The sequence below is a fragment of the Bombina bombina genome, chromosome 5 (genome assembly GCF_027579735.1).
Source record: "Bombina bombina isolate aBomBom1 chromosome 5, aBomBom1.pri, whole genome shotgun sequence".
NCBI lineage: Eukaryota > Metazoa > Chordata > Amphibia > Anura > Bombinatoridae > Bombina > Bombina bombina.
Genome location: NC_069503.1, coordinates 1,081,513,273 through 1,081,527,622, shown reverse-complemented (window position 1 = coordinate 1,081,527,622; position 14,350 = coordinate 1,081,513,273).

The following is a 14,350-nucleotide window of genomic DNA, read 5'->3' as shown; positions in this document are numbered from 1 at the left end:
CCAACAGTAAAACCCACCACCCACACAACCAAACCCCCCAAATAAAATCCTATCTAAAAAACCTGAGCTTCCCATTTCCCTGAAAAGGGCATTTTGATGGGCATTGCCCTTAAAAGGGCATTTAGCTCTTTTCCATTGCCCAAACCCTAAGCTAAAAATAAAACCCACCCAATAAACCATTAAAAAAACCTAACACTAACTCCTGAAGATCCACTTACAGTTTTTGAAGACCGGACATCCATCCTCATCCAGCCGGCAAAGTCCTCAACCAAGCAGCAAGAAGTCCTCAATTAAGCCGTGAGAAGTCTTCATCCAAGCGGCAAGAAGTGGTCCTCCAGGCGGGCAGAAGTCTTCATCCTTCATCCAGACGGCATCTTCTATCTTCATCCTTCCGACGCGGAGGATGTTCAGCGCCGGATGTCTTGAAGATGGAGCCACTTCGCGTCGGAAGGATGAAGATAGAAGATGCCGTCTGGATGAAGACTTCTGCCCGCCTGGAGGACCACTTCTTGCTGCTTGGATGAAGACTTCTCCCGGCTTGATGAGGATGGATGTCGGGTCTTCAAAACTGTAAGTGGATCTTCGGGGGTTAGTGTTTTGTTAAGGGTTTATTGGGTGGGTTTAATTTTTAGCTTAGGGTTTGGGCAATGGAAAAGAGCTAAATGCCCTTTTAAGGGCAATGCCCATCCAAATGCCCTTTTCAGGGCAATGGGGACCTTAGGGTGTTTGGATAGCATTTTATTTGGGGGGTTTGGTTGTGTGGGTGGTGGGTTTTACTGTTGGGGGGTTGTTTGTATTTTTTTTTACAGGTAAAAGAGCTGATTTCTTTGGGGCAATGCCCCACAAAAGGCCATTTTAAGGGCTATTGAAAGTTTTAATGTAATTTAGTTTTTTTTTTTTTTTGTAATTTAGTTAATTGTATTTAATTAATGTAATTTATAGAATTGTAGTGTAATGTTAGGTGTTAGTGTAAGACAGGTTAGGTTTTATTTTACAGGTAAGTTTGTATTTCTTTTAACTAGGTAGTTAGTAAATAGTTAATAACTATTTAGTAACTAGTCTACCTAGTTAAAATAAATACAAACTTAGCTGTGAAATAAAAATAAAACCTAAGATATCTACAATGTAACTATTAGTTATATTGTAGCTATCTTAGGGTTTATGTTACTGGTAAGTATTTAGTTTTAAATAGGAATTAGTTAGGTAATAATAGTAATTTTTATTTTGACTTATTTTAATTATATTAAAGTTAGGGGTATTAGGGTTAGACTTAGGGTTAGGTTTAGGGGTTAATATATTTATTTAGTGTTAGTTATGTGGGAGGCCAGAGGTTTAGGGGTTAATAACTTTAGTATAGTGGTGGCGGCGACGTTGGGGGCGGCAGATTAGGGGTTAATAAATAGAACAAATTCTTCTTTGTGAAGAACATTGGAATGCAAAATATTCATATTTCATGTTGGGTTTAGTGCACTTGACTAAACGCAATCAAGTTAGTGCGAGAGTATGGGTGTTATTTTTTCTCTCCAGTTTTTTCATTGACTTAAATCGGACAATATGTTAATGAGTCGTAATATTTGAAGTTTTTTTTAAGTTTCTTTATATACGGCTAGATTACGAGTTTTGCGTTATGAGTATAACGCTGCTTTTTCCTTACCGCCGGTATTACGAGTCTTGTAGGTATAGCTGTACTGCACACTTTTTTGGCCGTCACGCAACATAATTACCGCACTTTTTAAAAAGTCCTTTTCAATGGGACTTCCATAACGCCGGTATTACGAGTTTGCATGTCCGGCCAAAAAGTGAGAGGTACAGCCTATAACTAGAAGATCTGTAAGTCAGTAGTTATGGGTTTTACGTTACAAAGCTGTAGCATAAAACTCATAACTAAAGTGTTACAAAGTACACTAAACACCCATAAACTACCTAGTAACCCCTAAACCGAGGCCATCCCACATTGCAAACACTATAATAAAAATATTAACCCCTAATCTGCCGCTCCGGACATCGCCGCCACTATAATAAGCATATTAACCCCTAAACCGTCGTACTCCTGCATCGCAAACACTAGTTAAATATTATTAACCCCTAATCAATCTGCCACCCCCCAACGTCACCGCCGCCACTATACTAAATTTATTAACCCCTAAACCTAAGTCTAACCCTAACACCCCTAACTTTAATATAATTAAAATAAATCTAAATAAAAATTACTATCATTAACTAGATAATTCCTTTTTAAAACTAAATACTTAACTGTAAAATAAACCCTAAGCTAGCTACAATATAACTAATAGTTACATTGTAGCTATCTTAGGTTTTATTTTTATTTTACAGGTAAGTTTCAATTTATTTTAACTAGGTAGACTAGATAGTAAATAGTTATTAACTATTTAATAACTATCTGGTTAAAATAAATAAAAAATTACCTGTAAAATTAAACCTAACCTGCCTCACACTAACACCTAACATTACACTACAATTAAATAAATTACATTAATTAAATACAATTAACTAAATTACAAAAAAATAAACACTAAATTACACAAAATAAAAAAGAAATGATCAAATATTTAAACTAATTACACCTAATCTAATAGCCCTATCCAAATAAAAAAGCCCCCCCCCCAAATAAAAAACCCCTAGCCTAAACTAAACTGCCAATAGCCCTTAAAAAGGGCTTTTGCAGGGCATTGCCCCAAATAAATCAGCTCTTTTACCTGTAAAAAAATACAAACAACCCTCCAACAGTAAAACCCACCACCCACACAACCAAACCCCCCAAATAAAATCCTATCTAAAAAACCTAAGCTTCCCATTGCCCTGAAAAGGGCATTTTGATGGGCATTGCCCTTAAAAGGGTATTTAGCTCTTTTCCATTGCCCAAACCCTAAGCTAAAAATAAAACCCACCCAATAAACCATTAAAAAAAACCTAACACTAACTCCTGAAGATCCACTTACAGTTTTTGAAGACCGGACATCCATCCTCATCCAGCCGGCAAAGTCCTCAACCAAGCAGCAAGAAGTCCTCAATTAAGCCGTGAGAAGTCTTCATCCAAGCGGCAAGAAGTGGTCCTCGAGGCGGGCAGAAGTCTTCATCCTTCATCCAGACGGCATCTTCTATCTTCATCCTTCCGACGCGGAGGATGTTCAGCGCCAGATGTCTTGAAGATGGAGCCGCTTCGCGTCGGAAGGATGAAGATAGAAGATGCCGTCTGGATGAAGACTTCTGCCCGCCTGGAGGACCACTTCTTGCTGCTTGGATGAAGACTTCTCCCGGCTTGATGAGGATGGATGTTGGGTCTTCAAAACTGTAAGTGGATCTTCGGGGGTTAGTGTTTTGTTAAGGGTTTATTGGGTGGGTTTAATTTTTAGCTTAGGGTTTGGGCAATGGAAAAGAGCTAAATGCCCTTTTAAGGGCAATGCCCATCCAAATGCCCTTTTCAGGGCAATGGGGACCTTAGGTTTTTTGGATAGCATTTTATTTGGGGGGTTTGGTTGTGTGGGTGGTGGGTTTTACTGTTGGGGGGTTGTTTGTATTTTTTTTACAGGTAAAAGAGCTGATTTCTTTGGGGCAATGCCCGACAAAAGGCCATTTTAAGGGCTATTGACAGTTTTAATGTAATTTAGTGTTTTTTTTTTTTTTGTAATTTAGTTAAATGTATTTAATTAATGTAATTTATTTAATTGTAGTGTAATGTTAGGTGTTAGTGTAAGACAGGTTAGGTTTTATTTTACAGGTAAGTTTGTATTTCTTTTAACTAGGTAGTTAGTAAATAGTTAATAACTATTTAGTAACTAGTCTACCTAGTTAAAATAAATACAAACTTAGCTGTGAAATAAAAATAAAACCTACGATATCTACAATGTAACTATTAGTTATATTGTAGCTATCTTAGGGTTTAGTTTACAGGTAAGTATTTAGTTTTAAATAGGAATTAGGTAATAATAGTAATTTTTATTTTGACTTATTTTAATTATATTAAAGTTAGGGGTATTAGGGTTAGACTTAGGGTTAGGTTTAGGGGTTAATATATTTATTTAGTGTTAGTGATGTGGGAGGCCAGAGGTTTAGGGGTTAATAACTTTAGTATAGTGGTGGCGGCGACGTTGGGGGCGGCAGATTAGGGGTTAATAAGTGTAGGTAGGTAGCGACGACATTGGGGCCAGCAGATTAGGGGTTAATAAATATATGTAGGTAGCAACAACATTGGGGGCAGCAGATTAGGGGTTAATAAGTGTAGGTAGGTGTCAGTGATGTCGAGGGTTGCAAATTAGGGGTTAATAAGTGTAATGTAGGTGTCGGTGATGTCGGGGGTGGCAGATTAGGGGTGTTTAGACTCAGGGTTTATGTTAGGGTGTTAGGTGTAAACAAACATTTTATTTCCCCATAGGAATCAATGGGGCTGCGTTACAGAGCTTTACGCTCCTTTATTGCAGGTGTTAGGCTTTTTTTTAGCCGGCTCTCCCCATTGATGTCTATGGGGAAATTGTGCACGACCACATAAAACCAGCTCAAAGCAGCGCTGGTATTTGTGTGCGGTATGGAGCTCAACACTGCCATATTGCCTGCTAACGCCGGGTTTTTGCAAACCTGTAATATTATTATTATTATCATTTATTTGTATAGCGCCGCCAAATTCTGTAGCACTGGAAGCAGCTCTATTAAAGGTGAGCGGTGGAAATAACTTGCAAGTTAGTACCGAGCCGCTCATAACGCAAAACTCGTTATCTGGCTGTTAGTTAGCAAACAGACAGTTGACATGAAACTCACAAAGATATTTGGGCCACATTCCATGTGAATACAGGAAACAATTACAAACTTACAAAGCAGATGTGCCGCCTGTTGCAATATTAAACAATCAAAAAAAAGGAAACAAAAAATATATAACAAAAAACATAAATCAAAACATATGAGAGCATTCGCCAGTTATATAGCTTGAGATGTCAGAGTCATAGTTTGCAGGCCACGCCTTACTCTCCTAGATGCAATCTCATTAGAGGCCATACACATCTGCCCCTCAGGTTCTCTGTCATGAGGAAAGTACTATTGCGAAAGGGAGCTAAAATTGTGTTCATCACATTTATAAGCAACCTTAGTAAATATGATTCCCATTTGGTTATGAATCTAGCAACATCACCTTTCACATCTGCCTGTTCCATAAGTAGTTTTGAATGTACAGCAGTCTGGACAAGAGAAAACGGGGGTGGTCTGTTATGTATCCAAAACCTGAATATAAGTTGTCTGGCCAGTAAAATCACCATGTGTATGAAAAAACTAGATCCCCTCTATAGGTGATCTTGTTCTAGAAGTAAGATTTGATTCAGTGTTAATACTGTGGTATTTACAGATCTTGGAAAGCCACGCACAAACATTTTACTTTTAACTTATACGAGGGCAACCTGATGTGCACAAAAAGCCTCCATTTAGTGATGTTAGCACATGAGCGGGAGCGTTAATTAGTGCTCCACTCATAATCTAGCCCTTGATAAGTCCTCAAAAAGGGCATTTTGCATAACTTTAAAGGGCTACTAAACAAATTGTAAACTACATGATTTTCAATCTTCATATCTGAGAATAATTTTACAATGAAAACTGCAGCTTTATTTTGTCAAATGAGTATATTATTTTATGTTTATTCATTTAACTGATTTCCCTGTCCCCAGGACAAAATAACCCCTGCTAAGCAATAACAAACTAATATTCAGATATAGCACAAACTCTGCACATGTGCAGTTGAGAGAGACTGTGTAAGCCTGCCCTTATCTCTTCCCTTAAGGTGGTTTAGCACTGATTCAACTTAGTTGAATCTTAGGGGGGAGGGTGAACTAAACAAAAGCTTACATAAATTGCCTAAAACAATTAACCCAAACCTCCTTTGGAGAAAGTGAAACAAGCACACATTTTAGAAGTATTTTACAGCGAAAGGCAGCCAAATAAATAATATATATTACAATAATGTTTCACTTGCAATAATGAAACATTTTATAAATTGTTGAAATGTCAAGTTTAATGGTCATTTAACACTATTTCACAGCTATTTCCAAACAGTCTATTATCTTTGCACATACTGTACACTCTGAAATAGCTACAGGAGACATTCTAGAGGTTTATTAACATATATGGTATTGATTCATTAAAGCTCCTTTCATCAGTATTGGAGAGGCAGTATACAGGGAACACGGCCCACATTTACATATGCATAGGGACATATACATATATATATATATATATATATGTGTTGACATGATATTCTAAACAGCTAAGCTGATCTGTAGGAAGAGTAACTTCAGGCTACCAACATATACAAATAGGATGATTTTATATTTCATTTTTGATTATGTCTCATGCGCCTACATTACTGAACTCGTAATCTGGTATAAGCATACGATTTTGGATTAGAGTACATGGAGGCACGACCCCTTTTGTGCCTCATGGAGGCACAATCTCATTTAAAGGTTTCTCAGGAACATACAAAGTAGCAAGGCAGTGGGGTCACAATTTACAGTTTAAGTAGTGTTAAAATTCAGTAATAAAAAATGTATTATGTGTTTTGCATAGAAACTCATAGTGACCATTTTGTTTTAAGTTCTGTTTAAAACAATACTTGTGAAAATTGCAAAATGACCATATAGTAATAGAAAAAGAGTGCCCAGCCTCCCCATCCTGACAACCTAAAAGATGCTTTTGGATGACTTAGCAGTGGTGCGTAAGGAAACTGATTACAATAGTTAACTATAAAAGTCATGACAATGCCATCTACTTTAAAAACACAGTTTTAATAATGCTAGTACTTTTAGTAACAATTACGACAGTTTAATTGAGACTTAAAATCACGTATTAAAAATAAAAATAAACCAATTCTATATGTTGTCATAAAGTGACTATAGAAGTCATGTCAAGACATGTATGGTATTCATATGGTTAGATGTATTGCAGGATGTATTGTGATGACAATAGGTTAATATCACACATGCAAATTAGTATTTTTCTTGCAGAGTGAACAAAGTATATACGAATAGAGTATTCCTGTAACCTTAAGAGGTTTAAATTGGCTATTTTATGTGTCATTTTTTGGGGAAAATTCGGCACAAATGTAGGTGTGAATAGGATTTTATCTTTGAACTGCTCAGATAAATCATGGACACCCGAACTCTAAGATTTATTATCTTATACAGTATTCCAAAGACGAATAAAAGATTAGAAAAAAAACCTGCAGGACGACCCATTGTAGCTGCCAGGAATTACTTGTTGCAACCAGTAGTTCAATATATATATTTCTTACTACAACCAGTGGTACAGACAGCCAAAGTCTTTTTATTGGATACTAACCATTTGATTCAATTGATATTGAATTTGCAGATTCAGGAGATGTAAATAGTCTCTACAAGACTATTCCCCATGGTATTGGAAGCAAAGCAGTAAAGCAATTTTTGTCCTCTTCAGACACATATTTGGGTTCCCTACTGAATTTATTTTACAACTTGTAGAATTCTGCCTAAAAACTATTTATTTTTATTTTTTAATTTCTTTTGTTTACAGATGGCTGAGACAGCCTTGCGCTCAAATATGTTGCTGTAATATGCTAACTTATTCATGACAGCATTTGGAGAAATTATTTGGAAGCTATAATGTTTTAATGCAGATACATTGACAATACTTTCCTAGTGTGGATAGGAAGACAGTAGACTTTGAATAAATAGTTTGAATATAATATCAACACAGACACCACAGTTCTCTTTTCAATGAAATATCACATCCAGACCATAGATTTTCTAGATTACCAGATTAGCATTGAGGGAAATAGGCTAAGTACCACACTTTATTCCAAACCGACAGATCATAATTCCATCATAAGAACAGACAGTTGCCACCCCTTCACTTCTAAAAAGTATACTGAAATCCCAGTTGATCAGAACACTTGGAAATAACACTAATAGGGATTTGGGGTCTTCTTATCCCGGCGTCATGTGGAAAGATAGAGAGAAATCCCAGAACTGAATTTAACAGTTAAAAAGAATAAGGTTTAGCAGGTACAGCAGCAAGTAGGTAGCCCAGATTTCTGAGAACTAAGTAACAAGGCAAAGGATTAGACCACACGGCTAAGCAGAACACAGTAAGAGGCAGGAATTCTAATCACTGTGTATACCAAAGTACAAATAATAGGATGCAGGGCAAAGGAAGATACAGCAACAGGAAGACAATCCAAACTTCCTGAGCACGAATGGGAAAAGCAAAATAGTTGGTCACTTCGGCAGAGCAGGGTTTAGCAGCAAGCAAGCAGTCCAGACTTTCAGAGTACCAAGGGGTTTAATCAAAAGAGCAGATCACTAGGCAGAGCAGAGTTCAGCAACAGGTAGTCAGTCCAACCTTTCAGAGCACCATGGGGTTAATCACAGAGCAGGTCAATGGGGGGAGCAGGGTTCAGCAACAGGTAGTCAGTCCAACCTTTCAGAGTAGCAAGGGTTAAGCAATAGAGTAGCCATAAGGCAGAGCAGGGTTCAACAGCAGACAGACAGTCCAATCTTTGTTATAATAGATAACAGAACACATAGGAGTACACAAAGCACAACCAATACACAAAAAATAAGAAAGGAGATACTTACATAGGGGCAGATTTGTGCCAATGAGGATAAACAGGGGAATTCAGAGTGGCAGTATTTGTGGTAGTGATATCATCGCCCCATGCTGACAACAACCCAAGGTGGCCATTGTAATGGCCGGAGGAGCAGAGGGGGCAGAATCGGGGTTGAGGCCATAGGAATATTACAATGGCTGATCATAGAATGGCCATTAGACAAGCTTTGAAGAGTGGAGATTAGGAACAATCAGTGTTTTCTATATTGGGCACAAGCTGGACATTCAATTGCATCAATGAAAACTGTCATCATTGACCATATATCATGATTGAGTAAATGTGGTGATTGGGAAATACTTTTACTCAAAAGGGAAGCCAAGTGGATTTTTAGATTGGACACATCACTCTACATGGTCTTAAATTGATGGTAAACTAAGTCGTTGTAGGAGTTAAATATGGAATCCTTATATAAAAAAAATATCTGTAGCTGTACTTCATATTCTCTCCTCTCTCTCTAGGTGCTGCTATTATATATTGTCCCCCTGGCTCATCAACTCAATTTCTTGATCATTTTGCATCCTGGCTACCTTATTTCCTCTCCTCAAACATCCCTGCACTCATCCTTGGAGATTTCAACCTCCCTGTCGACAATCCCGCTGCCCCTGCTGCAAAAAAACTTTTCCAGCTCACTTCCTCTTATGGTCTGTCACTATGGTCTGACTCCCCCACTCACAAAGATGGATGCTTCCTTGATCTGATTTTCAGCTATCGATGCACTCTCTCAAACTTTACAAATTCCCCCTTTTCTCTTTCTGACCATCATCTCTTTACTTGTAATATCACAGCGTTTCCTTCTGCCCTCCCTCCTTCTAGTCCTCACACCAAATTCCACAGAAGCATTAAGTCACTTGATCAGCAACATCTTTCAAACTCTCTCAAACCTCTGCTCTCAATACCGTTTGTATGCTAATGATATCCAAATCTCTGCACCAGACCTATCCCCTTCCTTACTAACTTGTGTCACTAACTGTCTTTCTAATATTTCATCCTGGATGTCCTCTCACTACCTTAAGCTAAAGCTCTCAAAAACTGAGCTCTTATCCCCCCTCCCCTTCTTTCAAAAATTCTACCCACCAACTCTCTCTAACTGTTCATATTAACATAATTTCCCCAACCCTGCATACCCAATGTCTTTGGGTCACACTTGACTCAGATTTCTCTTTCACTCCCCACATCCAGTCTTTGGCCAATTCTTGCCGCCTCCACCTTAAAAACATCTCCAAAATTTGCCACTTCCTCACACAAGACACAACTAAGACTTTAATCCACTCTCTGTGATGCTCGTGGGATACCCCTCTATCAGACTGAACTCAGCCAGTAGTCTTGTTATCCCGGCGTCAAGCCAGAATGATAGGGAATATCCCAGAGCAGAGAAGGTTTACAAGATAAGATAAGTGGCACTTACCACAGGCAGGACAGTCCTTAGCGGCAACAGGCAGGAAACCAGAGAAAGGCAGTTGAGGGGCAAACCACTAGGATTGTCAGGCAGGCAGGGTTTGGCAACAGTAAGGCATTCCAGAGGTAAACCACTAGGATGGTCAGGCAGGCAGGGTTTGGCAACAGTATATCAATCCAGCAGTCAGCAGTTAAGGGTTAAACAGGCAGAGGGGTCAGACAAGCAAGGTTCAGCAGCAATATATCAATCCAGCAGTTAAGGGTTAAACAGGCAGAGTGGTTAGACAAGCAAGGTTCAGCAGCAATATATCAATCCAGCAGTTAAGGGTTAAACAGGCAGAGTGGTCAGACAAGCAAGGTTCAGTAGCAGTATATCAATCCAGAAGGTTAAACAGGCAGAGTGGTCAGACAAGCAAGGTTTAGCAGCAATATAACAGTCCAGCATACAAATAAGCAAAATCCAGGAAGACAGTAACACCTATACTTGGGCAGTGATAGGTAGGACTGAAGTTACTTACATAGGCGCAGGATTCGTGCCACAGGAGATCCTAACCTGCTTCTGAAGGAGAAAGCGTGCAGAGATGATGTCACCACTGCACGCAGAGAGGAGCCAACTCCCCCCTAGGCAATGAGCAGACAGGTCGCGCCGCGTCCCTAGCAACGGCTAGAGCGAAGCAGCGTGACACTCTCTCATCATTTCCCACCTTGACTATTACAACTCCATCCTCTTCAGCCTCCCTAGCTGCCGTCTATCTCCCTTACAATCCTTAATAAATGCCTCTGCCAAGCTGATCTTCCTTACATGTTGCTCCTCATCTGCTGAACCTCTCTGACAGTCCCTTCACTAACTTCCTTTAACCTCTAGAATAAAACGTAAAATCCTGCCAATAACTTTTAAAGCTCTCAATAACACTGCTCCACCCTATATCTCTGACCTAGTCTCCAGATACTCGCCCTCCCATCCCCTTTGCTCTGCTTATGAGCTTCTTCTCTCCTCTCTTGTTACCTCCTCACATTCCCGTCTACAAGACTTCTCCAGCCTGGCCCCTATTTTGTGGAACTCTCTGCCTAACTCTACATGACTCATCCCTAGTTTTCAAACTTTCAAGTGCTCCTTAAAGACTCTACTGTTCAGGGATGCATATAAGATACACTAACATTTTCCTATATTGGTCCCTCTCCTCCTTTAGCTATCCCCTTGAATCCCCTTAGCATGTAAGCTATGAGCCTAGCTGCTTTGTAGATCACCTTCATGAAAGATGATTGACAACAGTTAAACGCTATCCCTTTGTCTCTCATAACTGTCACTTTGCATATTAGACTCATGTCTTTAGCGCTGTGGAACCTGTTGGCACTCTACAAATAACTGATAATAATAATAATAATAATAAATGTTATGGATTTGTAATTTAATATTTGTTTATGCATGGATATCACAAATAAGAAGTAAAGTATTCATACACACTTCTGGCTGTATATATTAGTATTTCAGTATTTGTTTATATGTACACATCACAAACAGGACGTGAGATATGGCATAAACTTCCGGCTTTGTTCAAAATATGTTTTCAGAATTTTTGCTTGATTGTCCCATTTGATTTGTTATATCACTTTGTAATGAGTGCATTTGGTTCATAATATTAGTTGCCGATCAACCGCAAGTGACCTCATTTCACCACTTTTAGTGGTGGCAATTGACTGAAATGCATTTCGGATTTTGCAGCATTTAGTGCCTTCATCACATTGTAGGGTAAGTGTAGTTAAATATATATACAGTATCTCACAAAAGTGAGTACACCCCTCACATTTTTGTAAATATATTATTATATCTTTTCATGTGACAACACTGAAGAAATGACACTTTGGTATAATGTAAAGTAGTGAGTGTACAGCCTGTATAACAGTGTCAATTTGCTATTCCCTCAAAATAACTTAACACACAGCCATTAATGTCTAAACCATTGGCAACAAAAGTGAGTACACCCCTAAGTGAAAATGTCGAAATGGGGCCCAAAGTGTCAATATTTTGTGTGCCTACCATTATTTTCCACCACTGCCTTAACCTTCTTGGGCATGGAGTTGACCAGAGCTTCACAGGTTGCTACTGGAGTGACAAAATCACGGAGCTGGTGGATGTTAGAGACCTTGCGCTCCCCCATCTTCCATTTGAGGATGCCCCACAGATGCTTAATAGGCTTTAGGTCTGGAGACATGCTTAGCCAGTCCATCACCTTTACCCTCAGCTTCTTTAGCAAGGCAGTGGTCATCTTGGAGGTATGTTTGGGGTCGTTGGAATACTGCCCTGTGGCCCAGTCTCTGAAGGGAGGGGATCATGCTCTGCTTCATTATGTCACAGTACATGTTGGCATTCATGGTTCCCTCAATGAACTGTAGCTCCCCAGTGCCGGCAGCACTAATGCAGGCATAGACCATGACACTCCCACCACCATGCTTGACTGTAGGCAAGACACACTTGTCTTTGTACTCCTCACCTGGTTGCAGCCACACACGCTTGACACCATCTGAACCAAATAAGTTTATCTTGGTCTCATCACACCACAGGACATGGTTCCAGTAATCCATGTCCTTAGTCTGCTTGTCTTCAGCAAACTGTTTGTGGGCTTTCTTGTGCATCATCTTTAGAGGAGGCTTCCTTCTGGGACAACATCCATGCAGATCAATTTGATGCAGTGTGCGGCGTATGATCTGAGCACTGACAGGCGCACCCCACAGTCCTTCAACTTCTGCTGCAATGCTGGCAGCACTCATACATCTATTTCCCAAAGACAACCTCTGAATATGATGCTGAGCATGTGCACTCAACCTCTTTGGTCGACCATGGCGAGGCCTGTTCTGAGTGGAACCTGTCCTGTGAAACCGCTGTATGGTCTTGCCCACCATGCTGCAGCTCAGTTTCAGGGTCTTGACAATCTTCTTATAGCCTAGGCCATCTTTATGTAGAGCAACAATTCTTTTTTTCAGATCCTCAGAGAGATCTTTGCCATGAGGTGCCATGTTAAACTTCCAGTGACCAGTATGAGAGACTGTGAGAGTGATAACACCAAATTTAACACACCTGTTCCCAATTCACACTTGAGACCTTGTAACACTAATGAGTCACATGACTCCGGGGAGGGGAAATGGCTAATTGGGCCAAATTTGGACATTTCCACTTAGGGGTGTACTAACTTTTGTTGCCAACAGTTTAGACATTAATGGCTGTGTGTTGAGTTATTACGAGGGGCAGCAAATTTACACTGTTATACAGGCTGTATACTCACTACTTTACATTATAGCAAAGTGTAATTTCTTCAGTGTTGTCACATGAAAAGACATGTGATCAGAACAGCCAATAGAATGCAAGCTCAATCTGATTGGCTGATTGGATCAGCCAATCGGATTGAACTTGATTCTGATTGGCTGATTCCATCAGCCAATCAGAATATTCCTACCTTAATTCCGATTGGCTGATAGAATCCTATCAGCCAATCAGAATTCGAGGGACGCCATCTTGGATGACGTCCCTTAAAGGAACCGTCATTCTTCAGTTGGACGTCGCCGGAAGAAGATGGGTCCGCGGTGGAGGTCTTCAGGATGGAGCCGGTCGTCATCGGATGAAGATAGAAGATGCCGCTTGGATCAAGATGGTTGCCGGTCCGGATCGCCTCTTCTTCCCGGATAGGATGAAGACTTTGGAGCCTCTTCTGGACCTCTTCAGCCACCGGATGATGGATCGCCAGCCCGCCAGCCCCCGCTTGGGTTGGATGAAGATTTTGGAGCCAGGACGGATCGGTGATACCTGGTGAGGTGAAGACAAGGTAGGATGATCTTCAGGGGCTTAGTGTTAGGTTTATTTAAGGGGGGTTTGGGTTAGATTAGGGGTATGTGGGTGGTGGGTTGTAATGTTGGGGGGGGGGTATTGTATGTTTTTTTTTTACAGGCAAAAGAGCTGAACTTCTTGGGGCATGCCCCGCAAAGGGCCTTGTTCAGGGCTGGTAAGGTAAAAGAGCTTTGAACTTTATTAATTTAGAATAGGGTAGGGCATTTTTTAATTTGGGGGTCTTTGTTATTTTATTAGGGGGCTTAGAGTAGGTGTAATTAGTTTAAAATTGTTTTTAAAAATATTTTTCTTATGTTTGTAAATATTTTTTTATTTTTTGTAACTTAGTTCTTTTTTATTTTTTGTACTTTAGTTAGTTTATTTCATTGTAGTTATTTGTAGATATTGTATTTAATTAATGTATTGATAGTGTAGTGTTAGGTTTAATTGTAGGTAATTATAGGTATTTTATTTAATTAATTTAATGATAGTGTAGT